The sequence below is a fragment of the Hemitrygon akajei genome, chromosome 13 (assembly GCF_048418815.1).
Source record: "Hemitrygon akajei chromosome 13, sHemAka1.3, whole genome shotgun sequence".
Taxonomy (NCBI): domain Eukaryota; kingdom Metazoa; phylum Chordata; class Chondrichthyes; order Myliobatiformes; family Dasyatidae; genus Hemitrygon; species Hemitrygon akajei.
The window spans coordinates 48,800,693-48,819,887 of NC_133136.1; positions in this window are offsets into that span (position 1 = coordinate 48,800,693).

Here is a 19,195-nt window from a genome sequence, read left to right on the forward strand (position 1 = left end):
AGGGAAGTGGTGGATGGTGCGGAGGTGCTCAACGAAGTGGTCCCCCAAACTATGATGGGCCTCAACCAATCTAGAGGAGGCCGCAACAGGAGCACTGGACACAAAAGATGATCCCAGCAGGTTCACAGGTAAAGTGTTGCCTCACCAGACCAGGAAGGACTGTTTGGGGCTCTGAATGGAGGTGAGGGAGGTGGTGAAGGGGCAGGTGTGGCACTTGGGCCACTTGTAGGGATAAGTGCCGGGAGGGAGATTACTGAGGGGGGAATGAATGGACAAGGGAATTGTGGAGGGGGCGATCCCTGTGGAAAGTGGGAAGGGAGTGTTAGGTTTATTGATAGGATCCCTTTGGAGATAGCAGAGATTGTGAAGGATAATGTGTTGGAACTAAGTAGCTTCCAGGCTATGCTCATTATTCTGCCATATTGGTCCAGCACAGGCCTGAGAAGATACTGCAATGAGGTGGGGGCAATGACTGTGTTTTATGTTAATGTACACCATGGGATGCTTTTCTCCTATCAGTTAGCAAAACAGAAGGAGCTCTGTTATGATTTCATTTTTTAAAGCTATCCTTCCTGTGTGCATGACGAAGGCAGACTCCAGAACAGATGATCTTCTGAGGGTGGTTGCAAGTATTGCTACCTAAGACACAGGTGTAGAATTAGGCCATTTAGCCCCTTGAGTTTGCTCCACAATTCCATCATGGCTGAATCATTATCCCTCTTAACCACATTCTTCTACCTTCTCCCCATACCCTTTGATGCCCTGACTAATCAACAACCTATTAACCTCTGTTTTAAATATGCCCAGTGACTTGATCTCTCCAGTCATCTGTGGCAAAGAATTCCACAGATTCACTGCCCTCTGGCTAAAGAAATTCCTCCTCATCTCTATTCTAAATGGATGTTCTTCTACTCTGAGGCTGTGCCCGCTAGTCTTAGATGCCCCCAGTATAGGAAACATTCTCTCCACGTTCACGCTATCTAGGCCTTTTAATATTCAATAGGTTTCAATGACATTCCCTCTCATTCTTCTAAACTCCAGCGAGTACAGTACCAGGACCATCAAACGCTCTTCATGCATTAACCCTTTCGTTTATGGCATCATTCTTGTGACTCTTCTACGGACCCTTTCCAATGCCAGCATATCATTTCATAGGTAAAGGGCCCAGAACTGCTCACAATACTCCAAGTGTGACTAATGCCTTATAAACCCTTGGCATTACATCTTTCCTTTAATATTATAGCCCCTTTGAAGTGAATGCTAACATTGTATTTGCCCTCCTTACAACGAACTCAGCCTGTGAACCTTTAGGAAATCCTGTGCTAAGACTCCCTACACAGTATTCCATCTGCCATTTCTTTGCTCATTCTCCCAATTTGTCCAAGTCTTTCTGCAGATTTGCTGCTTGGTCAACACTGCCTGCCCTTCCACTTATCTTCATATTGTCTACAGAGGTGATCACAAAGCTATCAATTCCGTCATCCAAATCATTGCCTATTACGTGAAAAGGAGTGGTCCCAACACCAACCCCTGCAGAACACCACTAGTCACCATCAGCCAAACAGAAAAGGTCCCCTTTATTCTCACTCTTTGCCTCCTGACAGTCAGCCATTCTTCTATCCATACTAGTATCTTTCCTATGATACCATGGGCCTTTATTTTGTTAAGCAGTCTCATGTGTGGCACCTTGTCAAAGGCCTTCTAAAATCCAAATAAACAACATCCACTGACTCTCCTTTGTCTATCCTGCCTGTTATTTCTGCAAAAAATTCCAATAGATTTGTCAGGCAAACATTCCCCATTGGCCTATTTTATCATGTGCCTCTAAGTACCCCGAATCTTCATCCGCAGTAATGGATTCCAACACCTTTCCAACCATTGAGCTCAAGCTAACGAGCCTATATTTTCTTTCTTCTGCCTCCCTTTCTTCTTAAATAGTGGAGTGACATTTGCAATTTACCATTCCTCCAGAACCATTCTACAATTTAATGATTCTTGAAAGATCATTGTTATTACCTCCACAATCTTTTCCACTACCTCTATCAGAACTCTAGGGTATAGTCCATCTGGTCCAGGTTATCTACCTTTAGTGCTTTCAGCTTCTCAAACTGCTTTTCCTTAGTAAATAGCAATTACATTCACTTCTACCCCCTGGCACTCTGAAATTTCTGGCATACTGCTGTTGTCTTCCACAGTGAAGCCCAACGCAAAATACTTATTAAATTTGTCTACCATTTCTTTGTCCCTCATCACGACCTCTCCAGTAACAGCTTCTAGTTGTCTGATATCTACTCTCGCTTCTCTTTTTCTCTTCATATATCTGAAATTTTTTTTGCATCTTCTTTTACATTATTGGCTTGCATACCTTCCTATTTAATATTTTCTGTCCTGATGGCTTTTTAGTTGCCTTCTGATGTTTTTAAAAGCTTCCCAATCCTCATAAAATTTTTGCCATATTAAATGATCCCTCCTTTGAGTTGATCTTGTCTTTGACTTCTTTTGTCAGCCACAGTTGTGTCATCTTCCCTTTAAAATACTTCTTCATCTTTGGAATGTATCCATCCTGCACCCAAATTGCCTATAGCCTTTCTGCTGTCATCCCTGCTGTTGTCCCCTTCCAAACAGTTTTGGCCATCTCCTCTCACATGCCCCTGTAATACCTTTTACTCCACAGTAATATTCATATATATGACTTCAGTTTCTCCCTTTATAACTGCAGAGTAAGTTCTATCATATTATGATCACTGCCTCCTAAGGGTTCCTTTATTTAAGCTCCCTAATCAAATTTATTTCATTATGCAACACCCAACCCAGAATTGTCTTGCCCTTTGTGTGCTCAACACAAACTGTTTTAAAAAAAGCCATCTCATAGTATTCTACAAACTTCCTTTCTTGGGATCCAACGTAAACTTGATTTTCCCAATCTACCTGCATATTGGAATCACCCATGACTATTGTAACGTTGCCTCTTTTATATGCCTCTTCTATCTCCTGTTGCAATTTGTATCCAACATCCTGGCTACTGTGCTGAGCCTGTATGTAACTCCCATCAGGATCGTTTTAGCTTTGCAGTTCCTTCACCTCTTTCTAAGACTGCAAGACCATAAAATATAGGAGCAGAAATACCTTGGCACCTGCAAGGTAATACACCATCCGGGTGTCTGTTTCACATCCACAGAATCTCCTGTCTGTTCCTCTAACTATGGAATCCCCTATCACTACTGCTCTCTTCTCCCCACCACTCCTCATAGTTTAAACATAAAAATCTTGCCTGACAAATCTGTTGGAATTCTTTGAAGAAATAACAAGCAGGATAGATAGTCAAAGGAGAATCAGTTGGTGTTGTGTACGGTTTCTCAGAAGGCCCTTGTTAAGGTGCCACACGTGAGGCTGTTTTAACAAGTTAAGAGCGCATAGTATTACAGGAACGATCCTAGCATGGATAAAGCAGTCACTGATTGGCAGGAGGCAAAGAGTGGAAATAAAGGGAGCCTTTTCTGGTTGGCTGCCGGTGACTAGTGGTGTTTCATAGGGGTCAGTGTTGGGACCGATGCTTTTTTACATTATGTGTCAATGATTTGGATGACAGAATTGATGGCTTTGATTGTGGGCAATATAATGACAAGTGGAGGAGCAGATTGTTTTGAGGAAGTAGAGAGGCTACAGAAGGACTTAAGCAGATTAGGAGAAAGGACGAAGAAGTAGCAGATGGAATACAGTGTCAGGAAGCATATGTTCATGCACTGGTAGAAGAAATAAAGACAACATAAACACAATGGAGATGGCATACAATATAATAAAAAAATCATGAGAAGTTAGAGGATTGGGAGGCTTTTAAAAACATCAGAGAAGACAACTAAAAAAAGCCATAAGGACAGAAAAAAATTAAATATGAAGGTAAGCAAGCCAATACTATACAAGAGGTTGCAAAAAAATTTTCAGATATATAAAGCGTAAAAGAGAAGCGAGAGTACTAGACCACTAGACCACTAGAAAATGACACTGGAGAGGTCGTAAACATAATTTCACCTTGATGAACAGTAGACCTTATATTTTTGGGGCCTTGGACACTGCTGATCACATTGCCATCAGGAGGCATTACCATCAGAAGGTGACTTCTTGATCAGGTTCTTGTTGCAGTGGAGGCCAAGTCCATGGGTATATTTAAGGCTGATAGTTTCCTGATCAGTCAGGGCATCAAGGATATGGAGAGAAGGGAGATGTATGGGGTTTGAATGGGATCCAAGATCAGACATGATGGAATGGCCTAATTCTGCTCCTATGTCTTATGGTCTTATTATCTTACGGTCTAAGACCTGTAGCTGAGCTATTTCAAAAGAGGGCAACATTCCTTTCTTCATCAATAAGAAAACGCATGACCAGAGAGTCATTAAGGCCACAATGTGATATTCTTGCACTTCTTCACCTACTTGCCTCTCCTTACTTTGGACATCTTTCATGGGCTTCACTATTCCTGTATTACATGCATGTATTTGTGGGAGGAAAATTTCTTTCAAGTTTCTCCAGCTATTGTACATACACCTCTAGAAGTCATCTCTGTATCTTCCTCATATACATTAAATGCATCATTAAAGGACCTGGCAGTCCACAGCATAGTATTTCATTCCTCCAATTCAATTCATTGCAGTAGACAGCCCAGGAATGATGTTGACAGATATTTTATTCAACATAATATTTTGACCTTGGTTCAAGAAAATTTGCAAACTACACAATTATATGAATTCTTTCTCAATCTTTTTATTATTGTTATTAATATCAGCAAAATAAAATAATACATAGATAATGGGATTACAAACATACACTTTCAAACTAAACATAAGAGAATACATAAGCAATGATTACAATATAAATGAGTATTCCCAAATCATAAACAATACAATATACAAGTAAACAAGTCAGACCTAGGTATATCATAATATATATTTTTTTTAAAAAAGAAAAAAAAAGAAAACAAATTATGCAAAAAAAACTAATCTAATAATCTAATAGCTAATAGAGAAAAAAACAAAAAAGAAAAAAGAGAAAAAGAAAAAAGAAAAAGAAAAAAGAAAAAAAAGGGCTGTTTATAATATCTCACAACAATAGAAATTCATCAATATCGTCAACTCCGATCCTCTCAACATATATACAATCGAAACTAGAAAAAACAAATAGGCTTGGAACAGGGTCATTTACATCATATGAAAATATTGAATAAAAGGTCTCCATATCTTATCAAATTTAATAGAAGTATCAAATACCACACTTCTAATTTTTTCTAAATTTAAACATAACATAGTTTGAGAAAGCCAATGAAATACAGTAGGAGGATTAATTTCTTTCCAATTCAACAAAATAGATCTTCTAGCCATTAATGTAAGAAATGCAATCATTCGACAAGCGGAAGGGGATAAATGGAGTGAGTCCATCATTGGTAAACCAAAAATTGCAGTAATAGGATGAGGTTGTAAATCAATGTTCAATACCGCAGAAATAATATCAAAAATATCTTTCCAATATTTTTTCAAAAGCGGACACGACCAAAACATATGAGTTAAAGACGTTATCTCAGAATGACATCTGTCACAAATAGGATTTATATAGGAATAAAAGCGGGCCAATTTATCCTTGGACATATGAGCCCCATGCACAACTTTAAACTGTATTAATGAATGTTTAGCACATACAGATGATGTATTAACTAATTGAAGAATTTTATCCCAATTCTCAATAGGGATAATAAGATTAAGTTCTCTAATTATATGAATTCATTGTACTTATAGTTCCTTACAGTTGTAGCTATCCAAGTTAATAGAAATAGTGATTGAGTCTAAACTGATCTGTAAACATCCAACAGAATGATGGAAATGTGCTATTTGACTCCCTATAAAGGGTAAAATATGCTGCTCAAGGCAACTGGTGAGAATGAAAATTCTTTATTCTGAGGTTGAAACTAAGACTGTATTAATATTCCTATTTTCATGACAATTAGGAGCAATAGAAATCAGAATTCAGGCCCCATTCTGAGTCCTATTTACAATTAAGTAAGCTAATAGAAGACCACCAAGGGGAGGTCACATCGCATCATTTATTCTCTAGTGGTCCAGAGTTAAGTCTACATTTGGACTAATAGAACATAATTTGACAGAACTAGTGCAGACAGTTCAAGTTATAATTATAGTTACATAAAATGTCTTGTATGTATCATTAAGATGTGTCTTATGTCTAATGTCGAAAATAAATCCCACTATAATGTGTATATTTTCTAAAGAGCCATCTGCATTTCTAAAACGGATGCTCAAATTCTTCTAAGCTATCAGCAGTCAACAGTGTATTCCATTAATCAAAAGGCTTAAGGGATCAGGTTGTTTGGATGTGCTCAGTTGGATAGATGGAAACATGATGCACTGTTGAGCCACACTAATACCCTTCAACTTCAGCACTTACAGAGACAAGATAGGTATTGAATGCTACAAAGTGATAATGAAATGCTCTCCCTCAATAAAGTCTGAAAACGTTCATCAGTATCATTCACTATTACACCTCTTCTTATCGTGTCCACGGACAGTCTATACATGGCCCAGCCAAAACTGGGCACATTTTTGCGCCTTGTTCTTGAATTCGGCAAGATCTGTAACAGTACAGGGTTCCTCTAGCGATGGGCATTGCAGGAGATGTTGCATAGTTTGTGGCTCAGTTCCACATTCACAAGTTGTCGGGCTTTTATTGAACTATTATACCTAATATACTAACAGTGCGAAATATTGGAGGAGGTTTTTCAGTCATTGAGTAGATTTTCAGTAACTTCCATCAGCTTTAGTCAAAGATCCTTCTGCAACATTTAAAATCTAAATGTCCTGCCTACTCAGTAAAAAAACACTACATTTTTCTAATGTGGCTGTAGAAATATTTAAGAATCCAGAACGAAAAATAATACTACTATTGGAAATTATAAGTCAATGCAAAAATGCTACAAACAATTCACAGAAAGCCATTAACCTGAAATAGAAAACCTGTTTCTCACCCCAAAGCTGTTTTAACTGACTGAAAATCTTTGGAACTCTTTCCTTTTAAGCCTATCAATCTTTTGTGTAATGAAAGCAGACAATTTCATGCTTAAGTTATGCCTTTTGAGCGTTATCCAGGAGCAAACATGTAATGCTGCATCCTCATTATATTCATTTTTGTAAGCACTGCCCAGTCTGTCCATTGGTGATATGTATCCACAGAGAGACAAATATAGTTACCTTCTGGTACTGTTTAATACACTGTAAGCTCATCTACATTACCTACAGAAAGGATCTGGCCCACACAGGGTCAGCTGCTAAAGACCTGTACCAATCAACTGGCTGGAGTGTTCACTGAGATCTTTAACCTCTTGCTTCACCAGTCTGAGTTACCCACTGCTTCAAGCAGCTTCACTTATACTGGTGCCCAAGAAGAACATGGTAACCTGCTTCAATGACTATCATCCAGGAGCATTTACATCCACTGTGATAAAGTGCTTTGAGAGGTTTGTGATGAAACATATCAACTCCTGCCTGTGAAGCAACTTGGATACGCTCCAATTTGCCTACTGTCACAGCAGATGCCATTTCATTGGCTCTTCACTCAACCCCAGAACATCTGGACAGTGAAGGCACATACATCAGAATGTTCTTCATTGACTGCATCTCACCTTTCAATAGGCAACAATATCTCCTCCACGACGTCCATCAGCACAGGTGCACCGCAAGGCTGTGTGCTAAGCATCCTGATCTACCTGCTTTAAGCTTATGACTGTGAGGCTAAGCATAGCTCCAGTTCCATATTTACATTTGCTGATGTCACCGCTGTCATTGGCCAAATCATAGGTGGTGATGAATCAGGATATAGGAGGGAGATCAAAAATCTGGTTGAGTGGTGCCACAACAGCCACCTCTCACTCAATGTCATCAAGACCAAAGAACTGATTACTGACTTCACCAGGAGAAAACCAGAGGTCCAAGAGCCAATCCACACCAGAGGGTCAGCAACTTTAAATTCCTCTGTGTTATCATTTCAGATAATCTGCCCTGGGACCAGCACTGAGCGCACCATTACAAAAAAGTCATTGCAGTGCATCTACTTTCTTAGATGTTTGCGCAGATTTGGCACGTCATCTACAACATTGACAAACTTCTACAGATGCATAGTAGAGACTATCCTGATTGGTTGCATCACAGCCTGGTATGGAAAGTCAATAGACCTTGAATGGAAAGGACTGCAAAAAGTGATGGATATAGCCAGCCCATCATGGGTAAAGCTCTCCTCACCATTAACTGCCATTGAAATTGTAATGAATTATTTAAACAAAGAATACTTATTCAAATAATGTATGGCATCCGTTAGTCTCGCAAGACCATGGATCTGTGCCTGGAAAGTCTTCTCCAGGGCGCAGGCCTGGGCAAGGTTGTATGGAAGACCAGCTGTTGCCCAAGCAGCAAACCTCCCCCCTCCATGCCACCGATGTTCTCCAAGGGAAGGGCAAGCGCTGATACAGCTCAGCACCAGTGTTGTCGCAGGAGTTGCCAGAGCGAGGCTGAAGGAAATGTCGGACTGCCTTAGGGACTCCAGCTCCTGATTTGTCCTCAGGGTTTACTCCCGAAGCCTTTCCCATGAGTGGGTATGGCAACAAGGCAGTGGAGTTTTGAAATCAGAGTTTTCCCTCTCTTAGATGGACTGCCTTCCCAGGCTGATGAGCTCCATCTACCCAAAATAATGTATTTACAATATTACTCAAATATTACTGATATACTAAATACACAACAGGAGGGAGTTCTGTGGAAAGACTGACCTTTCCAGTGACCAGAGGCCAACCATCCAGAGCTTTGACATCAATATTCTCCCTCAACTGCTGAGTCAGAACTCCTCACCTTTGATCCACAGAGAGATCCATGATGTTCCCGGTTGCCACAGAGTCTATAAGTGCTTGAAACCCATGGGTCTGGGAATTCCACAACAAGAATGCTGGGAGCATAATGTGATTAGAGGAAGATTCTTGCAGGGAGAATCCAACCTTCAGAGTTCCCCTTCCCACTGATGGCTATCCTCTTTTATTGGATGCCTGGGTCATGAAGCCTGGAAGGGTCCTGGATCACCACAGTAGAGGCAGGATCCTGTTCTCTTGAGAAAGGTGCATGTGCCCCACCTACATAAGCTCCTCCATGGGCTGTGTACTGGGTGATGAGGAAAGGGTGAAGGCAGACCGGAAGCTCAGGACATTCCTTCTCTGAACCACTCAATTGTCCGGTTGTCAATTCGAATGGCCAGATTTATCAGGTCATCCAGACTGTCTTACTCATCAATCACCCCAATCCCATGCCCAACTCCTACACTCAGCTCATTCTGAAACACAGTGATGGGGAATCTTTCGATCCACCCTGTCTTAACTGCAAACATGCATAAATTTGCTGCCTCCTGACCTGTACTGCAAGATCAAATACTCTGATGAACTTGACTACAATTTGCTGGAAAGACTGGGCTGCAGGGGAACCTTATTCTCATAGGATGTTGAACGGGCTGAGTAGGAGATTGTCTAAGAAATTCACCATGTAAGCCCATCTACGTGCATCATTCATGAACCAACTTGGCTAAAACTCCAGGAGCTACTGGGGCCACCGGAGTACCTGCCTGCTGGAGGAATACTCGGTTCTGGTCCAGATGCTGTCACGGGAGTGGGTGGATGAGACTGCTATACAGGAAGGTGCTCAGAATCAGAATCAGGTTTATTATCACTGGCATATGACATGAAATTTGTTAACTTAGAAGCAGTCCTTCAATGCAATACACAATCTAGCAGAGAAAAAAATAATAAAAAATAAAAAATAATAATAATAAACAAACAAGTAAATCAATTACATATGTTGATTTTTTTTATGTGCAAAACAGAAATACTGTATATTTAAAAAAAGTGAGGTAACGTCCAAAGCTTCAATGTCCATTTAGGAATCAGATAGCAGAGGGGAAGAAGCTGTTCCTGAATCGCTGAGTGTGTGCCTTCAGGATTCTGTATCTTCTACCTGATGATAACAGTGAGAAAAGGGCATGTCCTGGGTGCTGGATGTCCTTAATAATGGACGTTGCCTTTCTGGGACACCGCTCCCTAAAGTTTCCTGGGTACTTTGTAGGCTAGTGCCCAAGATGGAGCTGACTAGATTCACAACCTTCTGGGGCTTCTTTCAGTCCTGTGCAGTAGCCCCTCCATACCAGACAGTGATGCAGCCTGTCAGAATGCTCTCCACGGTACAACTATAGAAGTATTTGAGTGTATTTGTTGACAAGCCAAATCTCTTCAAACTCCAAATAAAGTATAGCCACTGTCTTGCCTTCTTTATAACTACATCAATATGTTGGGACCAGGTTAGATCCTCAGAGATCTTGACACCCAGGAACTTGAAGCTGCTCACTCTCTCCACTTCTGATCCCTCTATGAGGATGGATATGTACTCCTTCATCTTACCCTTACTGAAGTCCACAATCAGCTATTTCATCTTACTGACATTGAGTGCCAGGTTGTTGCTGCGTGTAACTACACCAGTCTAATGAAATAACGGCCACACATCATACAGATATCCTTGAAGATTTATTTTTATTTCTCTCTCTCTCTCTCTCTCTTTCATCAGCAGACACCGGGAAAACTACAAGAAAATAGAAGTCATAAAAGGATTGAAACATATATTTCTCAGTCTTTTAAAGTTTCTCAAGCTAGCGTCCGCCAATAAACAGGCCCAAAACACGTTAGCACAACAGAAGTGTGCTGAAATCAGATAAAATCACCAAAAACGTATCACACTGTCCATGTAAAGGCACATCAACGACATTATACGCAATATAAAACAAACAAAAACAATTACCATGTGCGCCTCTTGGACCACATGCAGAATAACGTTATTTTAGGGCCATATGTCTTTCTCTGCTTCCATGAGGGTCTGACCCATAATGCCACAGTCACGCGCTTATTAAACTCTGGTCATGTGACCCATTACACTCTACATTAAATAAAACCTTACATAAAAAGCACAAAACTTTTAATCAAACATTATTTTAAGATGATAAAATAATCATGAATTTATGACAAAAACATATAAACTAAACATCTCAATGAAACATGTCTGAGACAGTTACACTGAGGCACCACTCCACTAGTTGGCATATCTCACTCCTGTACTCCCTCTCATCACCACCTGAGATTCTACCACCAATGGTTGTATCATCAGCAAATTTATAGATGGTATTTGAGCTATGCCTAGCCACACAGTCATGTGTATACAGAGGGTAGAGCAGAGGGCTAAGCACAGACCCCTGAGGTGCGTCAGTGTTGATCATCAGCAAGGAGGATATACTATCACCAATCCACACAGACTGTGCACTGATATATTTATGCACCAAGAAGATCGTGAGACATACTCCTCCACCTCTGCTTTTGAGAGACTCTAAAAATCTATCCTGATGGTGTATAGTAAATCCGTTGATCTGGATCGCTGTATTCGGTACGGAAGGGGTTAACCAGGATTCCGTGAATCAAAGGACGCATGCGGTCCTAATGTCCCTCTGATTCACAGACACAAAACACAACAGCTCGGGGCAGTCTCACAGCCTTAGTGTCACAGAGAAAAAAGCCCGTAGACCATCTGGGCCAGCGTTTAAATTGTCTGAACCTTGCACTAGAACCCAGCCCCCCAGATCACTCCAAGCCTAGATGCTGCTGCTGAAGGAGCCATTCTTGGCCTCTCCAAAGCAGCTTTTACAGGGATTTTCACTGTTTTGGTAGAACGTACAATCTTTCCATCTCCAAATTGGAATGCTTTGTAACTGGGTGTAACTGTGTTCAGCAGTTTATGCATTTCATTCTGGTTTAGTTCACTTACATAGCTTTCGAGCCAATTTTCTCCATACTCCGTGTGTGTCCATGCTGTATCAATAACAGCAGATCCTAGAGATCCTATCAGCAAAATGTCTGCCTCAGATGTCTCTGCATTAGTAAGTGATTCCTTTGCAAACAATGTGATACGACATTTTTCTACATCTTCAGATTTGATATTTTCTTCAGTTAGTCTCACTTGTTCAGTTCTATGCAGACAGTTTCTTGCCCTGTGGTAAATGCTTTGAGATACCAGACATTTCAATCTCTTGCTGTACTTTAGTGGTCGCCAACACGTCGATCACAATCGACTAGTCGATCTTTGCGACTTTCCCAGTTTATCCCGAAAAAAAAAATGAAAAAAAGATAGACAAATACTGTTGAGAGATTGTTTCTGGGTTGCGGGGTTTTAGTTCCGTTCTTTCTGTCCAATGCGCATGCGGATAGCTCTCCCGCACTACACAGTGTAATTCACTGGTCCCCAACCACTGGGCCATGAGGAAACAATATGAGTCAGCTGCATTTTTCCTCATTCCCTGTCAGCCCACTGTTGAACTTGAACCCACGCAAAGTCATCAGGCGACTTAACGCAGTGATACCCTCATGCCAGGGATCACCGGTTGCCCTTGGGCGGCCAGTGGGAAGTGCCGTCACTACTGGCCTGGAGCGCTACCTCTGAACCTGTTTACCACACCGAATGTTCGTGGGGAACCTGGTGATAAAATATTCACAGACAACCTAATTCAGACTCAGCATTTCGTAAGTATCAGAGCAGCTACTGCACTGCAATCTACTGAAACAAACATTTGTCGGCCGATAGATCCTACAAGGGGGGGCGGGGGGGCACTCTGTCGCACTCCCCGCTCAGTCGGCCGCGCTCTCCAGACTGTGACCGCCGCAGCCCCGGTACGGGGACCTCCAGCCCTGACCTTGTCCTCTCACCCCACCCAGACCAGCCGCACCTGGCCAAGGCGTCTGGCGGCAGGCGGGCGGGAGGCTGAGTTTGGGCCCGGAGGCTGTCTAGTGAGGCAATGTCTCAAAACTGCTTCAGTACCCTGAGTCCAAGCACCCAGCACTTAAAGACGAACCCGCTGAGTTTTCTCAGCGGAAAAAAACGTGAGCAAGCGGGACAGAAGCCGAGAGCCGCGAAAACTAGAATAGACTGGACATAAGGAACCTGCTTCGAGTATTGCTGTATTCCAGTCGTGTTTAACACGCGCCCCCCTCGGCCGGTCCACAAGAATATTATCAATACTAAACCAGTCCGCGGTCCAAAATAAAAGGGTGTGTACCCCCGGTGTTTATATATTATTTCTACTTCCGGGTTGTGGGGTTTTACTTCCAGTCTTTTCTGCCCTGGTGCATGCATGTAACTAATTGATGTGGGGTCAATCTTGCCTTTTACTGAGGCCGAGGTAGGGGATCTTGGGCTTAAAAAGGTTGGTGACCACTACTGTACTTGGTTATTGGGTTTGTTCCAGCTAATGGTACCCTTGCCTGGTCATTCTGGGACCTGCGCTTGCTCTGCTCTCATTTCTGCTCAGTGAAGTATGCCATTTCCAGACTCTAATTCTAATTGTCATCTCCAAAAAATCTCTTTGGTGTTGAGTTCATTGATGTAGATGTAAGTTCTGTATATGCAGTTAATGCTATTTGTCTGTCCTTTATGTCTAGACATACAGTATCTAGCAATTTAAAAGTTAATACTGCATCAGGAAGTTCCATTTTGTATTTAATATTGCGACTGTACTTTTGTTCAAAATCGATAATATAATCAGCCATATTTTTAGAATTGTCTCTGGGAATTCTGTCAAAATCTGAATATGCCTCATAAATCCAACCCTTTTCTTCCTGCCGACAAACTGAGTCAAGTGTATTTATTAGCGTATTCGTATCGTCATCTTCAAGACTTCCACCGAAATTCCTATTGCAGTCTCTATACCTGACGGCCACCATCTTTATGCCCACATACCCTTCCTTCACCCCTCACATACATTCTCATAGCAGGGAAAGTGTGCGTGCTCACTAAATACTTACATAGCCCGAATGAGCAGAACTCAGCAGCTGGGAGTGGGACTGTCCTGGCTGAATTGCGGCTGTGAGAGCGGTACTGACTGCCATCTATCTGTGTGCGGAGTGTTCCTGAACTGTCACTGCCAGTGCTGACACCTGTTCTTCCTGCTTGGACTGGGCTTGCAGATCTGAAAGTAGTTGTCGTACTGTGTGAGTCACTTTTGCCAATTCAGTCTCTATTGAATTTAACTTCACCTCCATGAACTTTGGTTTGGGCTGGGCACGTCACTCTGCAAGTAGCTGTCGCACTGCATGAGACACCTCGGTCAGTGCAGCCTCCACTGACTTTAGCTTCTTTCCTACCTAATCAACAAATGCCAGGGCCATGGTCAGTTGTTCTCCCTCCACTGGGTCTAGTCTGTTGGTCGAGTCTAGCTGACAAGGATATGCAGTGATGGCCCAAGTGTGGAGGGAGAGACACTGAAGTGGATAGAACAGTTCATTGAATATTAATCGGAACTATAGAGAACAAAAGGAAACAAAAGTAATAAACACTAGCCCAACAAGGCCATTAATTAAAACTCTCTAACTAACAAAACTAACTGTGGCTCAGAACCAGCAACTTAATATTAAGTTAAATCCACTCCTTTACAGCACCAATCTAAGCTGTAATCTACTTTCCCGGAACGAGAACAAATGTCAGCAGGGAGCTGAAACACTGTGATAGACTATTTGGCCAGAACATGCATACTCTCCAGAGTGTTGGCCAACCCTGTTCAGATGCCACCAGTGAGGGCATCCAGTGTTGCCGGCAACTTATTTAAACTAAAGCTCTGAAAAGATCACTTTGGCAACTCAGCTTCCATATTTATGGAATCAGTGATACGTTCATAATTTTCCACAAAATGTAAAAACTATTTCCCTGCAAGAAAATTAAAGAAGGACATGTACAGATGTTACCATTCCACAGGATATCAGATGTGTAATTCCTATGTGTCAGGACTGGATGTATTTCAAGCAGGTTGTGAAAGGAGCCAGTATAACACCTGCTCAATTTCCTGCTGAGGCCTGGTCCAACTGAAGGACTAATTCTCATTTTAGGGTTTCAGTTAAATGAGCTTTTTTAATCGTTGAGAAAATAATCTTTATGGTCATGAGAATTTGACAGGCCAGTAGGCACTGGAAAACATTGTGTTGGAATCACTGGTTAGAGTTTCCTGGGAAGAGCTTTGCATTCAAAGCAATATGTGTGATTAATTAGAGGATCTTCTTGTCTCACATCCAGCAAATCATGGCTGTTCACATTTTTGCAAATTTGTAACAGATTCATCTGGTTGAATCTTAAAAGTATGAGCCAAGTGGTCTTGGGGAAGTGCACAATTTCTGATGTGTCTTCAATCACATGAGACTCTTGCACACGGTAGTGCACTTAACTCCATGGTTATTATAGTTTCACTTCTTCAGGTTCCCTGCCTGAAGATCACCCTCACTGACAAGGTCAATTCAAACTGGAGAGGAAAAATTCAGAGCAGGCTGCAGCTCAGTCTCTATTGCTATTATCACATGAGGCGGCTAGGATGTCATCGCCATCTGGGGGATAGATGGTGGAAATAGGATGATCAGATGGAAATACAAATGCCGCTCTATTTCAAATATAAATCATTCAAGAGGAAGCATTATATTTATCTCGAAAATATCCTCATTTCCCTTCAGCTGGGGCTGCCATAGCCTTAGAAACCCTTAATTAAACCTGGAAAGCTAATTATATCATAAGAAGCCAGCTTCATAATGGTGTTCAATCAGTCAACCATCCTCAGGGAAAATGTTGGCTGCCATTCACTTCTTCTAATACCTGACTGCAAATCCTCAATTTACAGAAATTATGATTCAAAGTTATTACTATAACTCTAAATTTTAATCCCTCTCTCCCTCCCTCTCTCTATCTATCTATATATATACACACATTCCCTGATATTAAATCTGCACTATTTGAAAATTGAACCATTTTTTTCAGTGGAGTGTCAACAAAACCCCAATTAACTACAGAAACAAAGTCGTTACTTAGAGAGAACCAAGAGGAAATTCTTGACAAATTTCTGTTTTGAACTCAATCATGCCTAATGACTCATCATATTCAGTTGCTGCTATCTTCAATATAGAAAATGCTAATAGCTAAGTTGGTGATGCAGTAGTTAAACCACTATTAATCATGGCAGTTTCTCCACCACACCATCAAGATCTTGGGGTTCACTACTAGACGTAAACTTGACAAGATCAGCCTTATAATACTGCAGCTAAAAGAAAAGCTTTGCACCAATTTCAATTTGTGCATTGCAGCAACTATATTGCTTGCCACTTGTGAAACTGCAACAGAAATTGAGAGGAAAACAAACCAGCTTCTTATAAATCTGTCAATTTCCAGAAGTTATAAAAGCTGAGTTTCTAAACAAAAAGCCAGCAACTTCATTCAAAATGGTAATATGCCATGTTATTGTATGAACAAAGAAGCTGCATTTGTAAGTTATCTCACAATGCTTAAACATCAGTTCATGAAATAATGCTGATGATGCTCTCATTTTGATTAAAATAACTGGAGTTGAATCAGAATCAGTTTTAATGTCACTGGCATATATTGTGAAATTTGTTGACTTTGTGGCAGCAGTCCAATGCAATATATAATAATAGAGGCAAAACTGTGAATTACAGTAAATAGATAGATAGATAGATAGTTAAATTAAATAAATAGTGCAAAACTAGAAATAAAAAAGTAGTGGAATAGAGACAGTGTTCATGGGTTCAATGGTCATTCAGTAATTGGATGACAGAGGGGAAGAAGCTGTTCCTGAATCGCTGAGTGTGTGCCTTCGGGCTTCTGTACCTCCTACCTGATGGTAGCAATGAGAACAAGGCATGACCTGAGTGATGGGTGTCAATAATGATAGGCGCTGCCTTTTAGAGGCATCACTCCTTGAAGATGTCCTGGATATTCTGGAGGCTGGTGCTCTTGATGGAGCTGACTAAGCTTACAACTGTCTGCAACTTACTTCTGTCCTGTGCAGTAGCACACCTTCCCCCCCCCCCCCCCCCCCCAATACCAGATCATGATGTAGCCAGTTAGAATGATCTCCAAGGCACATCTGTAGAAATTTTCAAGTTGAACACAGTGATAAAAATGATCACTCCCCTTTGGTGCCTCTCCCCCTTCCCTTTCTCCTATGGTCAACTCTTCTCTCCAATTGGAAACCTTCTTTTTCATCCCTTTACCTTTTCCACCTATCACCTATCAGCTTCTCAAAGCTTTCCCCCACCCCCCCCCCCATCCACCTTCCTCCTTCACCTTCATCTGGCATCACTTATCACCTGCCAGCTTGTACTTTTTCCTCTGCTTCCCCCCACCTTCCTATTCTGGCTTCTTCCCCCTTCCTTTCCAGTCCTGCTGAAAGGTTTCAGCCTGAAACATCAACTGTTTATTCCTCTGCCTGACCTGCGGGGTTACTCCAGCATTTTGTGTGTGTGTTTCTCTGAAATTTCAGCATCTGCAGAATCTCTTGTGTTTATGATAAAAACATATGGCACCTTCCAAGAGGTCATTCCGCAATTGAAACCACATTACCTAGATACAATACTGCAATAAATCCTAGTACACTATGCAATCGTAGGGTACAAAAATCTATGCATTGCAGTTAAAACCAAGACTACTTAAGTTTTAATGATTTGTTATTTGATACATTAACATCAACCAAGCATTTTTAAGTTTGTGTTCTTAACGCTTCAAATGACTTTAGGTCCAGACCTTGGGCAGACATTACGTGGATGTTGTTTACGCTCTAAGGAAAGTTGTGACAATAGTTGTCAGATAAGTCATTGTGGTTGCTGAATGGAAGTCACTCTCGATGCAACTCCACAATGTCATTGTCAGTTCTCAGTGAATGAAATAATTTTCATGGCAAGTCACCCATCTTACCAGTGGAGTCTTGGGGTTCGACTGATCAGGAACACAATAGAAGCAATGACACAAATACTGTTCCAACTGGCAAAGGTCCAAAGTTGAATACCCTTAACAAATGACTTACCTCTTAGATCTCAAAATCCTTTGCACCACATATGAGGCACATTAGGAGTGTTAACCATTATTCTTCACAGTTCTAGACGAGTGCTATTCTAACAATGTTCAAGAAGCTCCGGACCATCAAAGATAAATCAGTTTACTTGGTTGGTACCCCATCAAAAACATTAAATGTTCACTGTCTCTAACTATAGAGTACAGTGATTCATATGAAATGATGGAGGAACTCAGCAGACCAGGTAGCATTTACTCAAGAAAGGACTGAAAAAATTCATCAGAACTTACGTTGCACTAATAAAATAGGAAAATTATGCCCCCATTCCCTGGCATTAACAGAACCATGATGGCCTTACCACCCTGGAAACGCATAGTAAGTTGTAACATCCATTTGAAAGTGCCCAATCACCCCTAGACAACCTGAAATATTAATGCCTTCTTTTCTCCAGGGATGGTATCTGATCTGATGAGGTTTTCTGGCAACATCTGCTTTCAATTCTGTTATCCCTTGCTGCTGTAACACCACTGCACTGTCGCCCACAACTACTTCCATTTCAAATGGCTTGCCTGACTTATACCTTCCCTGTTCCAGAAATCACTTCGCAAAACTCCTTCCCTCATGTGTGTGTTTCATCTCTGAACTTATAGCCTCTTCCTTTGATCTCATTCCCATGAAGAGCTCAAAAGCTAACTATTCTCCTTGGCCCATGTACTAACTGACGTAGAAATTAGCTTCCTCGTCTCAATTCTGTTTCAAGGACCACATTATAATTTCCTTCTTCAAAAACTCTTGCTCATTTCTTCGGTCTATACGAACTATCAAGTCATACCTAACTTCTCTGAAGTTCCTGAAGCTTATTATCAACTCTCATGTCAATAATCTGGATTCCCTCTGTAAGTGACTTTTAGCAAGTTTTTGACCCTGTCACGGCAGCAATACAGTCTTAACCATTCTCTGCAACTGAAATCAGACTTCATTTCCCCACTTCTCAAACCCTCTCAAATGTCTTTGACATTATGAAACCAGTTTCCTCTATCTCCCTTAAATAAAGTCAATGAATAAAAAAAAATCCAGCTAGTGTGTAAAACAAATACTCCCTGGTCTCTCTCTTTGTAAGGCTGGATGTTACATTTCCTAAAAATCTAACTATCCAGGAGAAGGGTTTGGCTGGAGGAGAGACTGAAATGTTTTCTCAATAAAAGTTATATAACTTGAGCAAATATTTAAAGGAGCAAGG